The 21,825-nt window shown below is 41.2% G+C and overlaps 1 pseudogene; it reads right to left on the bottom strand.

Annotated features, from left to right (window-relative positions):
- Positions 1-286: 286 nt before the first annotated feature.
- Positions 287-1,960, bottom strand: LOC137241731 (paramyosin-like; annotated as a pseudogene).
- Between the last annotated feature and the right edge of the window lie 19,865 nt (positions 1,961-21,825).

Genomic DNA, 21,825 nt, shown 5'->3' with positions numbered 1-21,825 from the left:
CCGATTGACTGTAACCCTGCAATTGTCGTTGTTGTTGAGGCTGTGAAGCGTTTCACGCTTAAGACCTGAAAAATATGTAAAATTTAAGGTAACTGTTGTTATATATTTAATTATTAACATAACTTCAGAATACACATCAAATTGTAGATCGAAATTTCTCACTCACTTTGCTTCGATGGAGCGTTCAGCAAGGCATTGTGGCTTAGCGGTAGCAGCTGAGGCAGTGTCAACGCTCGTAGTGGTTACAGTAACAGCTGGCATATTGTTTGCTGTGTCCGCAAAAATTTCAAATGGGGCTGCCAATTTTATTTTCTTTGTTGCCAATTTCTTGGTAAAGGCGATTCGAGTTTTCTGATAATTGACGTACAGCTGAGCTTAGCTCCTGTCGCTGACGCTGCATATCGCCGACAAGTGTTTGCACTCGTTTCAATTCAGATTCTAACATGGAAGTGGTGTTGCTGGCAGAAAAGTCGCTTACACCACCATTAGTTAGCGCCCCTTGTGAGCCGCGTGCACCACGTGCACCACGTGAGGCCTGCAATTTCTGACGCAACACAATCAATTCCTGTTCGAGACGCGCATTACCCGCTACAGTTTGTTCCAGTTTCTTTGAGTTCTCCGCCAGCAATTGATGTACGCGTGATAGTTCACGTTCCAACATATGTTGTTGTTTTTTGGCCGCCTCCAAAGCCATTCGTGGGCCAGACGTATCCTGCACACATGCACGTAATCCACCGAGTGCGCGTTCCAATTCTTCTTTGTCACGATGTAAATTCTGCAGAGTGCCAGACTCCTCATGTAGCAGCTGATCGAGTTGGTAAAGTTGATTAACCTTTGACTGTGAGCTCGCTATGATTTGGGCTAAGCCTGTCCCCTTTCTTTTGTTCCTCTTGCAAAAGGCGTCGCTCTTGCAAGCGCTGATTGAATTCGAGACGATCTAGTGTAACAGCTTCGTTGCGTTATTGTTGACGGCCATTCATTTCGTTATTGCGGTAAAGCGAGCCGAGTTTCACCATATTGTCCACAAGATTGACTAGCGGTTTGCTCTTCTCATACTGATGCTCCAAATCGAGCACATGCTGTTTCAGGTAATCCAAACGCTGTATACTTTCAGCGCGTGTTAGAACTTCAGCGGTGAGTAGACGATTCTGCACTTCATGAATATCACTGCAACATTGCTCGATAGCGCGCGCTGTATTGCTGTTCTGTCGTCTTAGCTGTATCAGCAGCAGCACCAGCTCCTCATGTGTGCGACTCAATAAATCACCAGCGGATACATCCAAATTTCTCATCTGACTGCTGGTTTCACGTTCCAACATATCGATTTCTGCACGAATCTCCAGGCGTCGCAAGGGATATGGCGCTGCATAAAGTTGTTGTTGCTGTTGCGCGTGCCAAAAGCTAGCCGGTGTTACACCACCCATTCCGCTCAATTCACCCCCACTATAATAGTCGCCATCGATTGTGCTAGGATGTAATGGCGTTGAAGAGGCTAAGTTATTATTGCCACCCGAAATATGTCCATTGCTGGCATAAATGCCACCACGATATGTAAGTGTTGTTGTTTTTGCGTATTTGGTATCGTGCGCTGTGCTATAGTACGAATTCGTGAGTTTACCCAAAGTCTGCTCATAATTGCCTTGTGCTAAGTGTTGTTGTTTTTGTTGTGCTGCTATCGTCTGATGTTGCTGCTGCAACTGTAAAGGATTTTGGTGTGCATCCGATGGATCTGGTTTAACGGTGAGATTGCTTTTAGGTAAATTGCGTACATTCCGCACCGAAATTGACGCTTCATTATCCGATCATTATATTTAGAAGCATGCAATTGACATTTTAAATGCGTTGAAGTGCAATGTAAATCACCCATCCAAATGCTGCACAGTTTACAAAACCAAGCTGATGCTGGTATGAAGAAGGTGAGACCACGTTGTATATTTTCTTTAGCGTACTCAGAATCCATTATGGAAGTTAATTTTTGGTAGCTATCAGTGAGAAAGAAAATGAAAACTAATAATGGGTATAAAAAATACAACTGATGCGTACCTCGTTTTTCTTTCATCAATGACAGGAAATTCATTGAAGGGTAACACAATCCACTTTTACAATAACACAATGTACACTACAAAAATCCATATGGTGTTGCCAGATGCTAAGGTGGCGCAAAATCGGGAAAAACGTAATGACATTCTTATTTTTACCTTTTCTCTTTTCTTCTTCTTTTTTGGGCCGTGTTTTACGGATGTGAACACAGGTTATTAAAATGTTCCCAAAAGATGACTTAACCCTTTTTATGGCAAAAAAGGGGAATTTATAACCTGAAAGAAATGATCTTCTCCGAAATATCCTATTACCACCCAGATCAAATACACCTGATTTCTTATAGTGGGGTTAATGTACAATTTATTTATCACACTTTACAATATTTTTTTGTTGATTACACTATACAAATGTAAACTTAGGGGCGGAAATGAATAGTTATATGTAGCGGCGTATATGGGCGGAACGCCTCAACCGCCACTCAAGCTTACCGCGTGGCTACACTTAAAGCCAAATCTGTCAGATCGCACACGAAGCGCACCGTCATAGAGAAGTACTTGCCTTTTAAACCAAATCGCGTGGACATAAAGATGATTTACGTAAAAACCGCGTTGTATATCGAATTTGTGTTAAAAAAAAAAAAAAACCCAAAATCAAGGCGCTTGTGCAGCTAACTGCCTAAGTAATTGTAGCTTGTTGCCAACCTTTTGTGAATATCTTCCCGACACCCAACTCCCCTCAAGCATGATGAAATCCCCTCAAATTCCAAATCCTGGCCACTGACAATTACCCCTTTTTAGGTCCAGTATGACCCGGTATACGACTGTACGCAGGAGGGCGGAACGTATGGCCCAGCGGTACACGAAACTATGCCACCTGTGCGACAAGCGACACCCGATCCGGTTATGCCCGGTCTACCGAGCCAAATCGCCCGAGGAAAGGCAAAGGGAAGCCGCATTAGGATGGTACTGCGGCAACTGCCTATCAGTAGCACACCGCACCGCCGACTGCACGAGCAAAGGACGTTGTCATCAGTGCCAAGGGGACCATCACACCACGTTGCACCAGAGCTTCGACAATCCGGAGCCCCAGGAAGTTGATACCAAGCCATGGAGCGTTCAGATGAATAGCGAAGACGAACACATTCTGTCTCTTCAAGCATCAGAAATAGGAACTGACAGCGGGCCACGCGAGCTAGAAGAAGGAGAGTTGGACGAAGCCGGAGTTGGACGAAGCTCTTCCGCATACGAGCGGAAGATGGAGCGGAATCACGGACTTTCCGCCCATCAACTACACACCAACGTCATCAAAGAGCGAGGAAGCGGGGCTCAGACCATCACAAGGGAATAGCGGAATCACGCGTCAACACACACGAGGAGCGGAATCCCGGACTTTCCGCCCCCGTCAAGGATACGAATTGGAGAGAATAGGTTCGCAGGGCCAGCTTGAACGACACTCTCGACGACTGCCAGCTGCCTTCAGAACGAGGCAAATCACGCGGGAGATCGTAGCACTTCGGCGCTTTACATCAATATCGCCAATTGCCGTGATCAAAATCGAGGCGCGAGGGCGGTTGCACCTGATACGCGCACTCATCGACGCGTGCGCCACAACTTCGATAATTTTACGCGACCTGGCTCGACAGTTACACCTCGACGAGGAAAACTACGGATCACAACGAAGGTGCCTCTTGCGAATAAGGGGTAAACATGGGCAGAACAGTAGGCTCACGATTTACGCTACGATCGTTCCCAACTACGCCCTTGTGAGTCCAAGCGCGAATGTCGACCCCGCGGTCGCGACACCGTATACCCATATGCAGCTCGCCGATCCAACATTTTTTGTGTCAAGTCCGGTTAGACTCGTGTTGGGAACCGATATATATCGGAGCTGATACTGCCGGGCACATTGCCATCTACGTTTTTTTAGCGCAGAGCAGTATATTTGGCTTGCTCTTGTCTGGGGCATGCCGCTCCTAAATCTTCCTCAACCCTCGAACTAGCTTCACGTGCCATTCGTGTGAGAAGAGGTGCAAAAAATTTAACTCAGCCACGTACTATTTCCTAAAGTTTATTTTTTCTTTACTACAGCTCCACGATTTACGGATGGATCCGAAATTCTAATTACTGTGCCAAGCAAAAGACCGCCATGCTGCTGCCCTCATTGGGACATTCATGAATTTTGTTCATTTATATATTAGTTAGTATTAAGTTGATCAGGGAAGATGACCGCAGGAATCTACCGATGTTGCTTCTAGCAAGGGGGCCGGCATGGTTAGGCCATCAAGCTAAACCCAAGAATGAGCACGGCCAATAGTGACCCAGCCTAATATAAACTATCTGTGTTTGCTTCTATCTACTTTCGCGCACTAACACCAACGGCTATATATATCCGTGCAGGCGTATGTGTATGTGTTGGTGCGCGACTTTCCAATTTAACTTACTTTCGTTCAATCACCCCTCAAACCCGCTTTTCGACGGAATTGAGGGGTGAACGCGTTTTATAAGAAAGAAACTCTTTCACTTCTTTTTTGGAAACCTCCGTGACAACTGCAGCCATCAGCCCTGTTATAGGTAAGATTTTCTTTTCGTTTGCATAACTTAACCTGTATATAATTAATTAAATTCTGAATTAGCTTTTGAATTACATATTGTGAGTTAGCTTTGAAGTGAAAATTATTAAATTGTTAAATTCTTGAATTTAATCTGCTGTGTGTTCTTTTCCGAAAAAAACTCCTTGGGAACTTACCACAGAGCTATAGAAGCCCCAAGAGGTTTTTTCAGTGATGGTGTGGTGACATAAGGCCAACGGCCATAAGGTCAATTGGCCTTATTACCTCTTTGAATGGCCATAAGTTTGATTGAAACTTTGCACACGTGTCAAGGCTCGATGACAATGCAATAATGTGATGGTGGGGTGACATAATGTTAACGGACATAAAGTCAGTTGAACTTATGACCACCCCAAATGGCCATAGATTTGAAAACTTGCACATAATGCGAAAAACGCATTCCTTTATTAATGATAGAAATGGATGCATGGCACATCTACGAAAGAGCATACTGGAGCCCTTTTTTAATACGCTTTTATTAGCTTGGCCCGTATCTATGTAACGGAATCTTTGAGCTTAATTTTCACCCATTGATTGAAACTTTGCACACGTATCAAGGCTCGATGACAATGCATTAATGTGATGGTGTGGTGACATAAGGTCAACGGCCATAAGGTCAATTGGCCTTATTACCACTTTGAATGGCCATAAGTTTGATTGAAACTTTGCACACATATCAAGGCTCGATGGCAATGCATTAATGTGATGGTGTGGTGACATAAGGTCATTGGCCATAAGATCAATTGGCCTTATTACCACTTTGAATGGCCATAAGTTTGATTAAAACTTTGCACACGTATCAAGGCTCGATGAAAATGCATTAATGTGATGGTGTGGTGACTCAAGGTCAACGGACATAAGGTCAGTTGGCCTTAGTACCACTGTGAATGGCCATAAGTTTGATTGAAGCTTTGAACACGTATCAAGGCTCGATGAAAATGCAACAATGTGATGGTGGGGTGACATAAGGTTAACGGACATAAGGTCAATTGAACTTATGACCACCCCAAATGGCCATAGATTTGAAACCTTGCACATAATGCGAAAAACGCATTCCTTTATTAATGATAGAAGTGGATGCATGGCACATCTACGAAAGAGCATACTGGAGCCCTTGTTTAACACGCTTTTATTAGCTTGACCTCTGTATATGTAACGAAATCTTTGAGCTTAATTTTCACCGGTTTCTAGAAGTCTGATTTATTTGAAACTTTGCATGCATATCAGGAACCGATGACAATGCATTAATGTGATGGCGTGGTGACATAAGGTCAACGTCCATAATGTCAATTGGCCTTATTACCACTTTGAATGGCTATAAGTTTGATTGAAACTTTGCACACGTATCAAGGCTCGATGACAATGCCTTAATGTGATGGTGTGGTGAAATAAGGTCAACGGCCATAAGGTCAATTAGCCTTATTACCACTTTGAATGGCCATAAGTTTGATTGAAACTTTGCACACGTATCAAGGCTCGATTACAATGCATTAATGTGATGGTGTAGTGACATAAGATCAACGGCCATAAGGTCAATTGGCCTTATTACCACTTTGAAACTTTGCCGGTTTCTGGAAGTCTGATTAATTTGAGACTTTGCACACGTATCAAGGCTCGATGACAATGCAATAATGTGATGGTGGGGTGACATAAGGTTAACGGACATAAGGTCAATTGAACTTATGACCACCCCAAACGGCCATAGATTTGAAAACTTGCACATAATGCGAAAAACGCATTCCTTTATTAATGATAGAAGTGGATGCATGACAAATCTACGAAAAAGCGTACTGGAGCCCTTTTTAACACGATTTTATTAGCTTGACCTCTATCTATGTAACGGAATTTTTGAGCTTAATTTTCACCGGTTTCTAGAAGTCTGGTTAATGTGAAACTTTGCTTACGTTTCAAGGACCGATGACAATGCATTAGTGTGATAGTGTGGTGACATAAGTTCAACGGCCATAAGGTCAATTGGCCTTATTACTACTTTGAATGGCCATAGGTTTGATTGAAACTTTGCAGGCATATCAAGGCTCGATTACAGTGCATTAATGTGATGGTGTGCTGACATAAGGTCAATTGGCCTTATTACCACTTTGAATGGCCATAGGTATGATGGAAACTTTGCACACGTATCAAGGCTCTATGACAATGCATTAATGTGATGGTGTGGTGACATAAGGTCAACGGCCATAAGGTCAATTGGCCTTATTACCACTTTCACCATAAGTTTGATTGAAACTTTGCACACGTATCAAGGTTCGATGACAATGCTATATTGTGATGGTGGGTTGACATAAGGTTAACGGACAAAAGGTCAGTTGAACTTATGACCACCCCAAATGGCCATAGATTTGAAACCTTGCACATAATGCGAAAAACGCATTTCTTTATTAATGGTAGAAGTGGATGCATGGCACATCTACGAGAGAGCATACTGGGGCCCCTTTTTAACACGCTTTTATTAGCTTGGCTTCAATCTATGTAACGAAATCTTTGAGCTTAATTTTCACCGGTTTCTAGAAGTCTGATTTATTTGAAACTTTGCATACGTATCAAGGACCGATGAAAATGCATTAATGTGATGGTGCGGTGACATAAGGTCAACGGCCATAAGGTCAATTGGCCTTATTACCACTTTCAATGGCCATACGTTTGATTGAAACTTTGCACACGTATCCAGGCTCGATGACAATGCATTAAAGTGATGTTGTTTTGACATAAGGTCAACGGCCATAAGGTCAATTGGCCTTATTACAACGCTGAATGGCCATAAGTTTGGTTGAAACTTTGCATACGTATCAAGGCTCGATGACAATGCATTTTTGTGATGGTGTGGTGACTTAAGGTCAACGGCCATAAGGTCAATTGGCCTTATTACCATTTTCAATGGCCATACGTTTGATTAAAACTTTGCACACGTATCAAGGCTCGATTACAATGCATTAATGTGATGGTGTGGTGACATAAGGTCAACGGCCATAAGGTCAATTGGCCTTATTACCACTTTGAACGGCCATAAGTTTCATTGAAACTTTGCACACGTATCAAGGCTCGATGACTATGCATTAATGTGATGTTGTGGTGACATAAGGTCAACGGCCATAAGGTCAATTGGCCTTATTACCACTGTGAATGGCCATAAGTTTGATTGAAACATTGCAAACGTATCAAGGCTCGATGACAATGCATTAATGTGATGGTGTGGTGAAATAAGGTCAACGGCCATAAGGTCAATTAGCCTTATTACCACTTTGAATGGCCATAAGTTTGATTGAAACTTTGCACACGTATCAAGGCTCGATTACAATGCATTAATGTGATGGTGTAGTGACATAAGATCAACGGCCATAAGGTCAATTGGCCTTATTACCACTTTGAAACTTTGCCGGTTTCTGGAAGTCTGATTAATTTGAGACTTTGCACACGTATCAAGGCTCGATGACAATGCAATAATGTGATGGTGGGGTGACATAAGGTTAACGGACATAAGGTCAATTGAACTTATGACCACCCCAAACGGCCATAGATTTGAAAACTTGCACATAATGCGAAAAACGCATTCCTTTATTAATGATAGAAGTGGATGCATGACAAATCTACGAAAAAGCGTACTGGAGCCCTTTTTAACACGCTTTTATTAGCTTGGCCTGTATCTATGCAACGGAATCGTTGAGCTTAAATTTCACCGGTTGTTAGAAGTCTGATTAATTTGAAACTTTGCATACATATCAAGGACCGATGACAATGCATTAATGTGATGGTGTAGTGACATAAGGTCAACGGCCGTAAGGTCAATTGGCCTTATTACCACTGTGAATGGCCATAAGTTTGATTGAAACTTTGCACACGTATCAAGGCTCGATGACAATGCATTAATGTAATGGTGTGGTGACACAAGGTCAACGGCCATAATGTCAATGGGCCTTAAGTTTGATTGAAACTTTGAAACCTTGAGCACGTATCAAGGCTCGATGAAAATGCATTAATGTGATTTTGTGGTGACATAAGGTCAACGGATATAAGGTCAGTTGGCTTTTTTACCACTGTGAATGGCCATAAGTTTGATTGAAGCTTTGCACACGTATCAAGGCTCGATGACAATGCATTAATGTGATGGTGTGGTGACATAAGGTCAATGGCCATAAGGTCAAATGGCCTTATTACGACTATGAATGGACATAATTTTGATTGAAGCTTTGCACACGTATCAAGGCTCGATGACAATGCAATAATGTGATGGTGGGGTGACATAAGGTTAACGGACATAAGTTCAATTGAACCTATGACCACCCCAAATGGCCATAGATTTGAAAAAGGACCGATGACAATGCATTAATGTGATGGTATGGTGCCATAAGGTCAACGGCCATAAGGTCAATTGGCCTTATTACCACTGTGAATGGCCATAAGTTTGATTGAAACATTGCAAACGTATCAAGGCCCGATGACAATGCATTAATGTAATGGTGCGGTGACATAAGGTCAACGGCCATAAGGTCAATTGGCCTTATTACCACTGTGAATGGACATAATTTTGATTGAAGCTTTGCACACGTATCAAGGCTCGATGAAAATGCATTAATGCGATGGTGTGGTGACATAAGGTCAACGACCAGAAGGTCAATTGGCCTTATTACCACTGTGAACGGACATAATTTTGATTGAAGATTTGCCCTTGCTGTTGTGCCTTAAGTTTGATTGAAACTTTGAAACCTTGAACACGTATCAAGGCTCGATGAAAATGCATTAATGTGATTTTGTGGTGACATAAGGTCAACGGATATAAGGTCAGTTGGCTTTTTTACCACTGTGAATGGCCATGAGTTTGATTGAAACATTGCAAACGTATCAAGGCTCGATGACAATGCAATAATGTGATGGTGGGGTGACATAAGGTTAACGGACATAAGTTCAATTGAACTTATGACCACCCCAAATGGCCATAGATTTGAAACCTTGCACATAATGCGAAAAACGCATTCCTTTATTAATGGTAGAAGTGGATGCATGTCACATCTACGAAAGAGCATACTGGGCCCCTTTTTAACACGCTTTTATTAGCTTGGCCTGTATCTATGTAACGGAATCGTTGAGCTTAATTTTCACCGGTTTTTAGAAGACTGATTAATTTGAAACTTTGCACACTTTTCAAGGCTCGATGACAATGCAATAATGTGATGGTGGGGTGACATAAGGTTAACGGACATAAGTTCAATTGAACTTATGACCACCCCAAATGGCCATAGATTTGAAAAAGGACCGATGACAATGCATTAATGTGATGGTATGGTGCCATAAGGTCAACGGCCATAAGGTCAATTGGCCTTATTACCACTGTGAATGGCCATAAGTTTGATTGAAACATTGCAAACGTATCAAGGCTCGATGACAATGCATTAATGTGATGGTGTGGTGACATAAGGTCAACGGCCATAAGGTCAATTGGCCTTATTACCACCGTGAATGGCCACAAGTTTGATTGAAACTTTGCACACGTATAAAGGCTCGATGACAATGCAATAATGTGATGGTGGGGTGACATAAGGTTAACGGACATAAGTTCAATTGAACCTATGACCACCCCAAATGGCCATAGTTTTGAAACCTTGCACATAATGCGAAAAACGCATTCCTTTATTAATAATAGAAGTGGATGCATGTCACATCTATGACAGAGCATACTGGGGCCCCTTTCTAACACGCTTTTATTAGCTTGGCCTGTATCTATGTAACGGAATCGTTGAGCTTAAATTTCACCGGTTTTTAGAAGTCTGATTAATTTGAAACTTTGCATACGTATCAAGGACCGATGACAATGCATTCATGTGATGGTGTGGTGACATAAGGTCAACGGCCATAAGGTCAATTTGTCTTTTTACCACTTTGAATGGCCATAAGTTTGATTGAAACTTTGCACACGTATCAAGGCTCGATGACAATGCATTAATGTGATGGTGTGGTGACATAAGGTCAACGGCCATAAGGTCAATTGGCCTTATTACCACTTTAAATAGCCATAAGTTAGATTGAAACTTTGCATACGTATCAAGGCTCGATGACAATGCATTAATGTAATGGTGGGGTGACATAAGGTTAACGGACATAAGTTCAATTGAACCTATGACCACCCCAAATGGCCATAGATTTGAAAAAGGACCGATGACAATGCATTAATGTGATGGTATGGTGCCATAAGGTCAACGGCCATAAGGTCAATTGGCCTTATTACCACTGTGAATGGCCATAAGTTTGATTGAAACATTGCAAACGTATCAAGGCTCGATGACAATGCATTAATGTGATGGTGTGGTGACATAAGGTCAACGGCCATAAGGTCAATTGGCCAAATTACCACTTTGAATGGCCATAGGTTTGATTGAAACTTTGCACACGTATCAAGGCTCGATGGCAATGCATTAATGTGATGGTGTGGTGACATAAGGTCAACGGCCATAAGGTCAATTGGCCTTATTACCACCGTGAATGGCCATAAGTTTGATTGAAACTTTGCACACGTATCAAGGCTCGACGACAATGCATTAATGTAATTGTGTGGTGACATAAGATCAATGGCCATAAGGTCAATTGGCCAAATTACCACTTTGAATGGCCATAAGTTTGATTGAAACTTTGCACACGTATCAAGGCTCGATGGCAATGCATTAATGTGATGGTGTGGTGACATAAGGTCAACGGCCATAAGGTCAGTTGGCCTTATTACCACTGTGAATGGCCATAGGTTTGATTGAAACTTTGCACACGTATAAAGGCTCGATGACAATGCAATAATGTGATGGTGGGGTGACATAAGGTTAACGGACATAAGTTCAATTGAACTTATGACCACCCCAAATGGCCATAGATTTGAAACCTTGCACATAATGCGAAAAACGCATTCCTTTATTAATGATAGAAGTGGATGCATGGCACATCTACGAAAGAGCATACTGGGGCCCCTTTTTAACACGCTTTTATTAGCTTGGCCTATATCTATGTAACGGAATCGTTGAGCTTAATTTTCACCGGTTTTTAGAAGTCTGATTAATTTGAAACTTTGCACACTTTTCAAGGCTCGATGACAATGCAATAATGTGATGGTGGGGTGACATAAGGTTAACGGACATAAGTTCAATTGAACTTATGACCACCCCAAATGGCCATAGATTTGAAACCTTGCACATAATGCGAAAAACGCATTCCTTTATTAATGATAGAAGTGGATGCATGGCACATCTACGAAAGAGCATACTGGGGCCCCTTTCTAACACGCTTTTATTAGCTTGGTCTGTATCTATGTAACGGAATCGTTGAGCTTAAATTTCACCGGTTTTTAGAAGTCTGATTAATTTGAAACTTTGCATACGTATCAAGGACCGATGACAATGCATTCATGTGATGGTGTGGTGACATAAGGTCAACGGCCATAAGGTCAATTGGCCTTTTTACCACTTTGAATGGCCATAAGTTTGATTGAAACTTTGCACACGTATCAAGGCTCGATGACAATGCATTAATGTGATGGTGTGGTGACATAAGGTCAACGGCCATAAGGTCAATTGGCCTTATTACCACTTTGAATAGCCATAAGTTAGATTGAAACTTTGCATACGTATCAAGGCTCGATGACAATGCATTAATGTAATGGTGTGGTGACATAAGGTCAACGGCCATAAGGTCAATTGGCCTTATTACCTCTTTGAATGGCCATAAGTTTGATTGAAACTTTGCACAGGTATCAAGGCTCGATGGCAATGCATTAATGTGATGCTGTGGTGACATAAGGTCATTGGCCATAAGATCAATTGGCCTTATTACCACTTTGAATGGCCATAAGTTTGATTGAAACTTTCCACAGGTATCAAGGCTCGATGGCAATGCATTAATGTGATGGTGTGGTGACATAAGATTAACGGAAATAAGGTCAATTGGCCTTATTACCACTTTGAATAGCCATAAGTTTGATTGAAACTTTCCACACGTATCAAGGCTCGAGGGCAATGCATTAATGTGATGGTGTGGTGACATAAGGTCATTGGCCATAAGATCAATTGGCCTTATTACCACTTTGAATGGCACACCTATCAAGGCTCGATGACAATGCAATAATGTGATGGTGGGGTGACATAAGGTTAACGGAAATAAGGTCAATTGAACTTATGACCACCCCAAATGGCCATAGATTTGAAAACTTGCACATAATGCGAAAAACGCATTCCTTTATTAATGATAGAAGTGGATGCATGACACATCTACGAAAGAACATACTGGCACCCTTTTTTAACACGCTTTTATTAGCTTGGCCTGTATCTACGTAACGGAATCTTTGAGCTTAATTTTCACCGGTTTTTAGAAGTCTGATTAATTTGAAACTTTGCATACGTATCAAGGACCGATGACAATGCATTAATGTGATGGTGCGGTGACATAAGGTCAACGGCCGTAAGGTCAATTGGCCTTATTACCTCTTTGAATGGCCATAAGTTTGATTGAAACTTTGCACAGGTATCAAGGCTCGATGGCAATGCATTAATGTGATGGTGTGGTGACATAAGGCCATTGGCCATAAGATCAATTGGCCTTATTACCACTTTGAATGGCACACCTATCAAGGCTCGATGACAATGCAATAATGTGATGGTGGGGTGACATAAGTTTAACGGAAATAAAGTCAATTGAACTTATGACCACCCCAAATGGCCATAGATTAGAAAACTTGCACATAATGCGAAAAACGCATTCCTTTATTAATGACAGAAGTGGATGCATGGCACATCTACGAAAGAGCATATTGGGGCACCTTTTTAACACGCTTTAATTGGCTTGGCCTGTATCTATGTAACGGAATCTTTGAGCTTAATTTTCATTGGTTTCTAGAAGTCTGGTTAATTTGAAACTTTGCTTACGTATCAAGGACCGATGACAATACATTAATGTGATGGTGCGGTGACATAGGATCAACGGCCATAAGATCAATTGGCCTTATTACCACTTTGAATGGCCATAAGTTTGATTGAAACTTTGCACACGCATCAAGGCTCGATGACAATGCATTAATGTGATGGTGTGGTGACATAAGGTCAATTGGCCTTATTACCACTTTGAATGGCCATAAGTTTGATTGAAACTTTGCACACTTATCAAGGCTCGGTGGCAATGCATTAATGTGATTGTGTGGTGACATAAGGTCATTGGCCATAAGATCAATTGGCCTTATTACTACTTTGAATGGCCATAAGTTTGATTGACAGTTTGCACACGTATCAAGGCTCGATGACAATGCAATAATGTGATGGTGGGGTGACATAAGGTTAAAGGACATAAGGTCAATTGAACTTATTACCAATTTGAATGGCCACAAGTTTAATTAAAACTTTGCACAAGTATCAAGGCTCTATGACAACGCGTTAATGTGATGGTGTGGTGACATAAGGTCAACGCCCATAAGGTCAATTTGCCTTTTTACCACTGTGAATGGCCATAAGTTTGATTGAAGCTTTGCACACGTATCAAGGCTCGATGACAATGCAATAACGTGATGGTGGGGTGACATAAGGTTAAAGGACATAAGGTCAATTGAACTTTTGACCACCCCAAATGACCACAGATTTGAAAAAGGACCGATGACAATGCATTAGTGTGATGGTGTGGTGCCATAAGGTCAAAGGCTATAAGCTCAATGGGCCTTATTACCACTTTGAATGGCCATAAGTTTGATTGAAACTTTACACACGTATCAAGGCTCGATGACAATGCATTAATGTGATGGTGTGGTGACATAAGGTCAACGGCAATAAGGTCACAAATGCCCATAGATTTGAAACCTTGCACATAATGCGAAAAACGCATTCCTTTATTAATGATAAAAGTGGATGCATGGCACATCTACGAAAGAGCATATTGGAGCCCTTTTTTAACACGCTTTTATTACATAAGTCTGATTGAAACTTTGCACACGTATCAAGGCTCGATGACAATGCAATAATGTGATGGTGGGGTGACGTAATGTTATCGGACATAAGGTCAGTTGAACTTATGACCACCCCAAATGGCCATAGATTTGAAAACTTGCACATAATGCCAAAGAACGCATTCCTTTATTAATGATAGAAGTGGATGCATGGCACATCTACGAAAGAGCATACTGGCACCCTTTTTTAACACGCTTTTATTAGCTTGGCCTGTATCTATGTAACGGAATCTTTGAGCTTAATTTTCACCGGTTTCTAGAAGTCTGGTTAATTTGAAACTTTGCTTACGTGTCAAGGACCGATGACAATACATTAGTGTGATGGTGTGGTTACATAAGTTCAACGGACATACGGTCAATTGGCTTTATTACCACTTTGAATGGCCATAAGTTTGATTGAAACTTTGCACACGTATCAAGGTTCGATGGCAATGCATTAATGTGATGGTGTGGTGACATAAGGTCAACGGCCATAAGTTCAATTGGCCTTATTACCACTTTGAACGGCCATAACTTGGATTGAAACTTTGTATGCGTATCAACGCTCGATGACAATGCATTACTGTGATGGTTAATGTTATTGTGTGGTGACATAAGGTCAACGGTCATAAGGTCAATTGGCCTTGTTACCACTTTGAACGGCCATAACTTGGATTGAAACTTTGTATGCGTATCAACGCTCGATGACAATGCATTACTGTGATGGTTAATGTTATTGTGTGGTGACATAAGGTCAACGGTCATAAGGTCAATTGGCCTTATTACCACTTTGAATGGCCATAAGTTTGATTGAAACTTTGCACACGTATCAAGGTTCGATGGCAATGCATTAATGTGATGGTGTGGTGACATAAGGTCAACGGCCATAAGGTCAATTGGCCTTATTACCACTTTGAACGGCCATAACTTGGATTGAAACTTTGTATGCGTATCAACGCTCGATGACAATGCATTACTGTGATGGTTAATGTTATTGTGTGGTGACATAAGGTCAACGGTCATAAGGTCAATTGGCCTTATTACAACTTTGAATGGCCATAAGTTTGATTGAAACTTTGCACACGTATCAAGGTTCGATGGCAATGCATTAATGTGATGGTGTGGTGGCATAAGGTCAACGGCCATAAGGTCAATTGGCCTTATTACCACTTTGAACGGCCATAAGTTTGATTGAAACTTTGCACACGTATCAAGGTTCGATGGCAATGCATTAATGTGATGGTGTGGTGACATAAGGTCAACGGCCATAAGGTCAATTGGCCTTATTACTACTTTGAACGGCCATAACTTGGATTGAAATTTTGTATGCGTATCAACGCTCGATGACAATGCATTACTGTGATGGTTAATGTTATTGTGTGGTGATATAAGGTCAACGGCCATAAGGTCAATTGGCATTATTACCACTTTGAATAGCCATAGGTATGATGAAAACTTTGCACACGTATCAAGGCTCTGTGACAATGCATTACTGTGATGGTTAATGTTATTGTGTGGTGATATAAGGTCAACGGCCATAAGGTCAATTGGCCTTATTACCACTTTGAATGGCCATAAGTTTGATTGAAACTTTGCACACGTATCAAGGTTCGATGGCAGTGCATTAATGTGATGGTGTGGTGACATAAGGTCAACGGCCATAAGGTCAATTGGCCTTATTACCACTTTGAACGGCCATAACTTGGATTGAAACTTTGTATGCGTATCAACGCTCGATGACAATGCATTACTGTGATGGTTAATGTTATTGTGTGGTGACATAAGGTCAACGGTCATAAGGTCAATTGGCCTTGTTACCACTTTGAACGGCCATAACTTGGATTGAAACTTTGTATGCGTATCAACGCTCGATGACAATGCATTACTGTGATGGTTAATGATATTGTGTGGTGACATAAGGTCAACGGCCATAAGGTCAATTGGCCTTATTACCAATTTGAACGGCCATAACTTGGATTGAAACTTTGTATGCGTATCAACGCTCGATGACAATGCATTACTGTGATGGTTAATGTTATTGTGTGGTGACATAAGGTCAACGGTCATAAGGTCAATTGGCCTTATTACCACTTTGAATGGCCATAACTTGGATTGAAACTTTGTATGCGTATCAACGCTCGATGACAATGCATTACTGTGATGGTTAATGTTATTGTGTGGTGACATAAGGTCAACGGACATAAGGTCAATTGGCCTTATTACCAATTTGAACGGCCATAACTTGGATTGAAACTTTATATGCGTATCAACGCTCGATGACAATGCATTACTGTGATGGTTAATGTTATTGTGTGGTGACATAAGGTCAACGGTCATAAGGTCAATTGGCCTTATTACCACTTTGAATGGCCATAACTTGGATTGAAACTTTGTATGCGTATCAACGCTCGATGACAATGCATTACTCTGATGGTTAATGTTATTGTGTGGTGACATAAGGTCAACGGCCATAAGGTCAATTGGCCTTATTACCACTTTGAATGGCCATAACTTGGATTGAAACTTTGTATGCGTATCAAAGCTCGATGACAATGCATTACTGTGATGGTTAATGTTATTGTGTGGTGACATAAAGTCAACGGCCAAAAGGTCAATTGGCCTTATTACCAATTTGAACGGCCATAACTTGGATTGAAACTTTGTATGCGTATCAACGCTCGATGACAATGCATTACTGTGATGGTTAATGTTATTGTGTGGTGACATAAGGTCAACGGTCATAAGGTCAATTGGCCTTATTACCACTTTGAATGGCCATAACTTGGATTGAAACTTTGTATGCGTATCAACGCTCGATGACAATGCATTACTCTGATGGTTAATGTTATTGTGTGGTGACATAAGGTCAACGGCCATAAGGTCAATTGGCCTTATTACCACTTTGAATGGCCATAACTTGGATTGAAACTTTGTATGCGTATCAACGCTCGATGACAATGCATTACTGTGATGGTTAATGTTATTGTGTGGTGACATAAGGTCAACGGTCATAAGGTCAATTGGCCTTATTACCACTTTGAATGGCCATAACTTAGATTGAAACTTTGTATGCGTATCAACGCTCGATGACAATGCATTACTCTGATGGTTAATGTTATTGTGTGGTGACATAAGGTCAACGGCCATAAGGTCAATTGGCCTTATTACCACTTTGAATGGCCATAACTTGGATCGAAACTTTGTATGCGTATCAACGCTCGATGACAATGCATTACTGTGATGGTTAATGTTATTGTGTGGTGACATAAGGTCAACGGCCATAAGGTCAATTGGCCTTATTACCAATTTGAACGGCCATAACTTGGATTGAAACTTTGTATGCGTATCAACGCTCGATGACAATGCATTACTGTGATGGTTAATGTTATTGTGTGGTGACATAAGGTTAACGGAAATAAGGTCAATTGAACTTATGACCACCCCAAATGGCCATAGATTTGAAAACTTGCACATAATGCGAAAAACGTATTCCTTTATTGATGATAGAAGTGGATGCATGGCACATCTACGAAAGAACATACTGGCACCCTTTTTTAACACGCTTTTATTAGCTTGGCCTGTATCTACGTAAAGGAATCTTTGAGCTTAATTTTCACCGGTTTTTAGAAGTCTGATTAATTTGAAACTTTGCATACGTATCAAGGACCGATGACAATGCATTAATGTGATGGTGCGGTGACATAAGGTCAACGGCCATAAGGCCAATTGGCCTTATTACCTCTTTGAATGGCCATAAGTTTGATTGAAACTTTGCACAGGTATCAAGGCTCGATGGCAATGCATTACTGTGATGGTGTGGTGACATAAGGTCATTGGCCATAAGATCAATTGGCCTTATTACCACTTTGAATGGCACACCTATCAAGGCTCGATGACAATGCAATAATGTGATGGTGGGGTGACATAAGGTTAACGGAAATAAGGTCAATTGAACTTATGACCACCCCAAATGGCCATAGATTTGAAATTTGTACATAATGCGAAAAACGCATTCCTTTATTAATGATAGAAGTGGATGCATGGCACATCTACGAAAGAACATACTGGCACCCTTTTTTAACACGCTTTTATTAGCTTGGCCTGTATCTACGTAACGGAATCTTTGAGCTTAATTTTCACCGGTTTTTAGAAGTCTGATTAATTTGAAACTTTGCATACGTATCAAGGACCAATGACAATGCATTCATGTGATGGTGTGGTGACATAAGGTCAACGGCCATAAGGTCAATTGGCCTTATTACCACTTTGAATGGCCATAAGTTGATTGAAACTTTGCACACGTATCAAGGCTCGATGAAAATGCATTAATGTGATGGTGTGGTGGCATAAGGTCAACGGCCATAAGGTCAGTTGGCCTTATTACCACTGCGAATGGCCATAAGTTTGATTGAAACTTTGCACACGTATCAAGGCTCGATGACAATGCAATAATGTGATGATACGGTGGCATAAGGTTAACGGACATAAGGTCAATTGAACTTATGACCACCCCAAATGGCCATAGATTTGAAACCTTGCACATAATGCGAAAAACGCATTCCTTTATTTATGATAGAAGTGCATGCATGGCACATCTACGAAAGAGCATACTGGGGCCCCTTTTTAACACGCTTTTATTAGCTTGGCCTGTATCTATGTAACGGAATCGTTGAGCTTAATTTTCACCGGTTTTTAGAAGTCTGATTAATTTGAAACTTAGCACACGTATCAAGGCTCGATGACAATGCAATAATGTGATGGTGGGGTGACATAAGGTTAACGAACATAAGTTCAGTTGAACTTATGACCACCCCCAATGGCCATAGATTTGAAACCTGGCACATAATGCGAAAAATGCATTCCTTTATTAATGATAGAAGTGGATGCATGCACATCTACGAAAGAGCATACTGGGGCCCCTTTTTAACATGCTTTTATTAGCTTGGCCTGTATCTATGTAACGGAATCGTTGAGCTTAATTTTCACCGGTTTTTAGAAGTCTGATTAATTTGAAACTTTGCATACGTATCAAGGACCGATGACAATGCATTCATGTGATGGTGTGGTGACATAAGGTCAACGGCCATAAGGTCAATTGGCCTTATTACCACTTTGAATGGCCATAAGTTTGATTGAAACTTTGCACACGTATCAAGGCTCGATGAAAATGCATTAATGTGATGGTGTGGTGACATAAGGTCAACGGCCATAAGGTCAGTTGGCCTTATTACCACTGCGAACGGCCATAAGTTTGATTGAAACTTTGCACACGTATCAAGGCTCGATGACAATGCAATAATGTGATGATACGGTGACATAAGGTTAACGGACATAAGGTCAATTGAATTTATGACCACCCCAAATGGCCATAGATTTGAAACCTTGCACATAATGCGAAAAACGCATTCCTTTATTAATTATCGAAGTGGATGCATGGCACATCTACGAAAGAGCATATTGGGGCACCTTTTTAACACGCTTTTATTGGCTTGGCCTGTATCTATGTAACGGAATCTTTGAGCTTAATTTTCATTGGTTTCTAGAAGTCTGGTTAATTTGAAACTTTGCTTACGTATCAAGGACCGATGACAATACATTAATGTGATGGTGCGGTGACATAGGATCAACGGCCATAAGATCAATTGGCTCTGTGACAATGCATTACTGTGATGGTTAATGTTATTGTGTGGTGATATAAGGTCAACGGCCATAAGGTCAATTGGCCTTATTACCACTTTGAATGGCCATAAGTTTGATTGAAACTTTGCACACGTATCAAGGTTCGATGGCAGTGCATTAATGTGATGGTGTGGTGACATAAGGTCAACGGCCATAAGGTCAATTGGCCTTATTACCACTTTGAACGGCCATAACTTGGATTGAAACTTTGTATGCGTATCAACGCTCGATGACAATGCATTACTGTGATGGTTAATGTTATTGTGTGGTGACATAAGGTCAACGGTCATAAGGTCAATTGGCCTTGTTACCACTTTGAACGGCCATAACTTGGATTGAAACTTTGTATGCGTATCAACGCTCGATGACAATGCATTACTGTGATGGTTAATGTTATTGTGTGGTGACATAAGGTCAACGGTCATAAGGTCAATTGGCCTTGTTACCACTTTGAACGGCCATAACTTGGATTGAAACTTTGTATGCGTATCAACGCTCGATGACAATGCATTACTGTGATGGTTAATGTTATTGTGTGGTGACATAAGGTCAACGGCCATAAGGTCAATTGGCCTTATTACCACTTTGAATGGCCATAAGTTTGATTGAAACTTTGCACACGTATCAAGGTTCGATGGCAATGCATTAATGTGATGGTGTGGTGACATAAGGTCAACGGCCATAAGGTCAATTGGCCTTATTACCACTTTGAACGGCCATAACTTGGATTGAAACTTTGTATGCGTATCAACGCTCGATGACAATGCATTACTGTGATGGTTAATGTTATTGTGTGGTGACATAAGGTCAACGGTCATAAGGTCAATTGGCCTTATTACAACTTTGAATGGCCATAAGTTTGATTGAAACTTTGCACACGTATCAAGGTTCGATGGCAATGCATTAATGTGATGGTGTGGTGGCATAAGGTCAACGGCCATAAGGTCAATTGGCCTTATTACCACTTTGAACGGCCATAAGTTTGATTGAAACTTTGCACACGTATCAAGGTTCGATGGCAATGCATTAATGTGATGGTGTGGTGACATAAGGTCAACGGCCATAAGGTCAATTGGCCTTATTACTACTTTGAACGGCCATAACTTGGATTGAAATTTTGTATGCGTATCAACGCTCGATGACAATGCATTACTGTGATGGTTAATGTTATTGTGTGGTGATATAAGGTCAACGGCCATAAGGTCAATTGGCATTATTACCACTTTGAATAGCCATAGGTATGATGAAAACATTGCACACGTATCAAGGCTCTGTGACAATGCATTACTGTGATGGTTAATGTTATTGTGTGGTGATATAAGGTCAACGGCCATAAGGTCAATTGGCCTTATTACCACTTTGAATGGCCATAAGTTTGATTGAAACTTTGCACACGTACCAAGGTTCGATGGCAGTGCATTAATGTGATGGTGTGGTGACATAAGGTCAACGGCCATAAGGTCAATTGGCCTTATTACCACTTTGAACGGCCATAACTTGGATTGAAACTTTGTATGCGTATCAACGCTCGATGACAATGCATTAC

The sequence above is a fragment of the Eurosta solidaginis genome, chromosome 2 (genome assembly GCF_040869045.1).
Source record: "Eurosta solidaginis isolate ZX-2024a chromosome 2, ASM4086904v1, whole genome shotgun sequence".
Lineage (NCBI taxonomy): Eukaryota > Metazoa > Arthropoda > Insecta > Diptera > Tephritidae > Eurosta > Eurosta solidaginis.
Note: the sequence above shows the minus strand (reverse complement) of the source record. Positions and strands in the feature narration are given on the sequence as shown.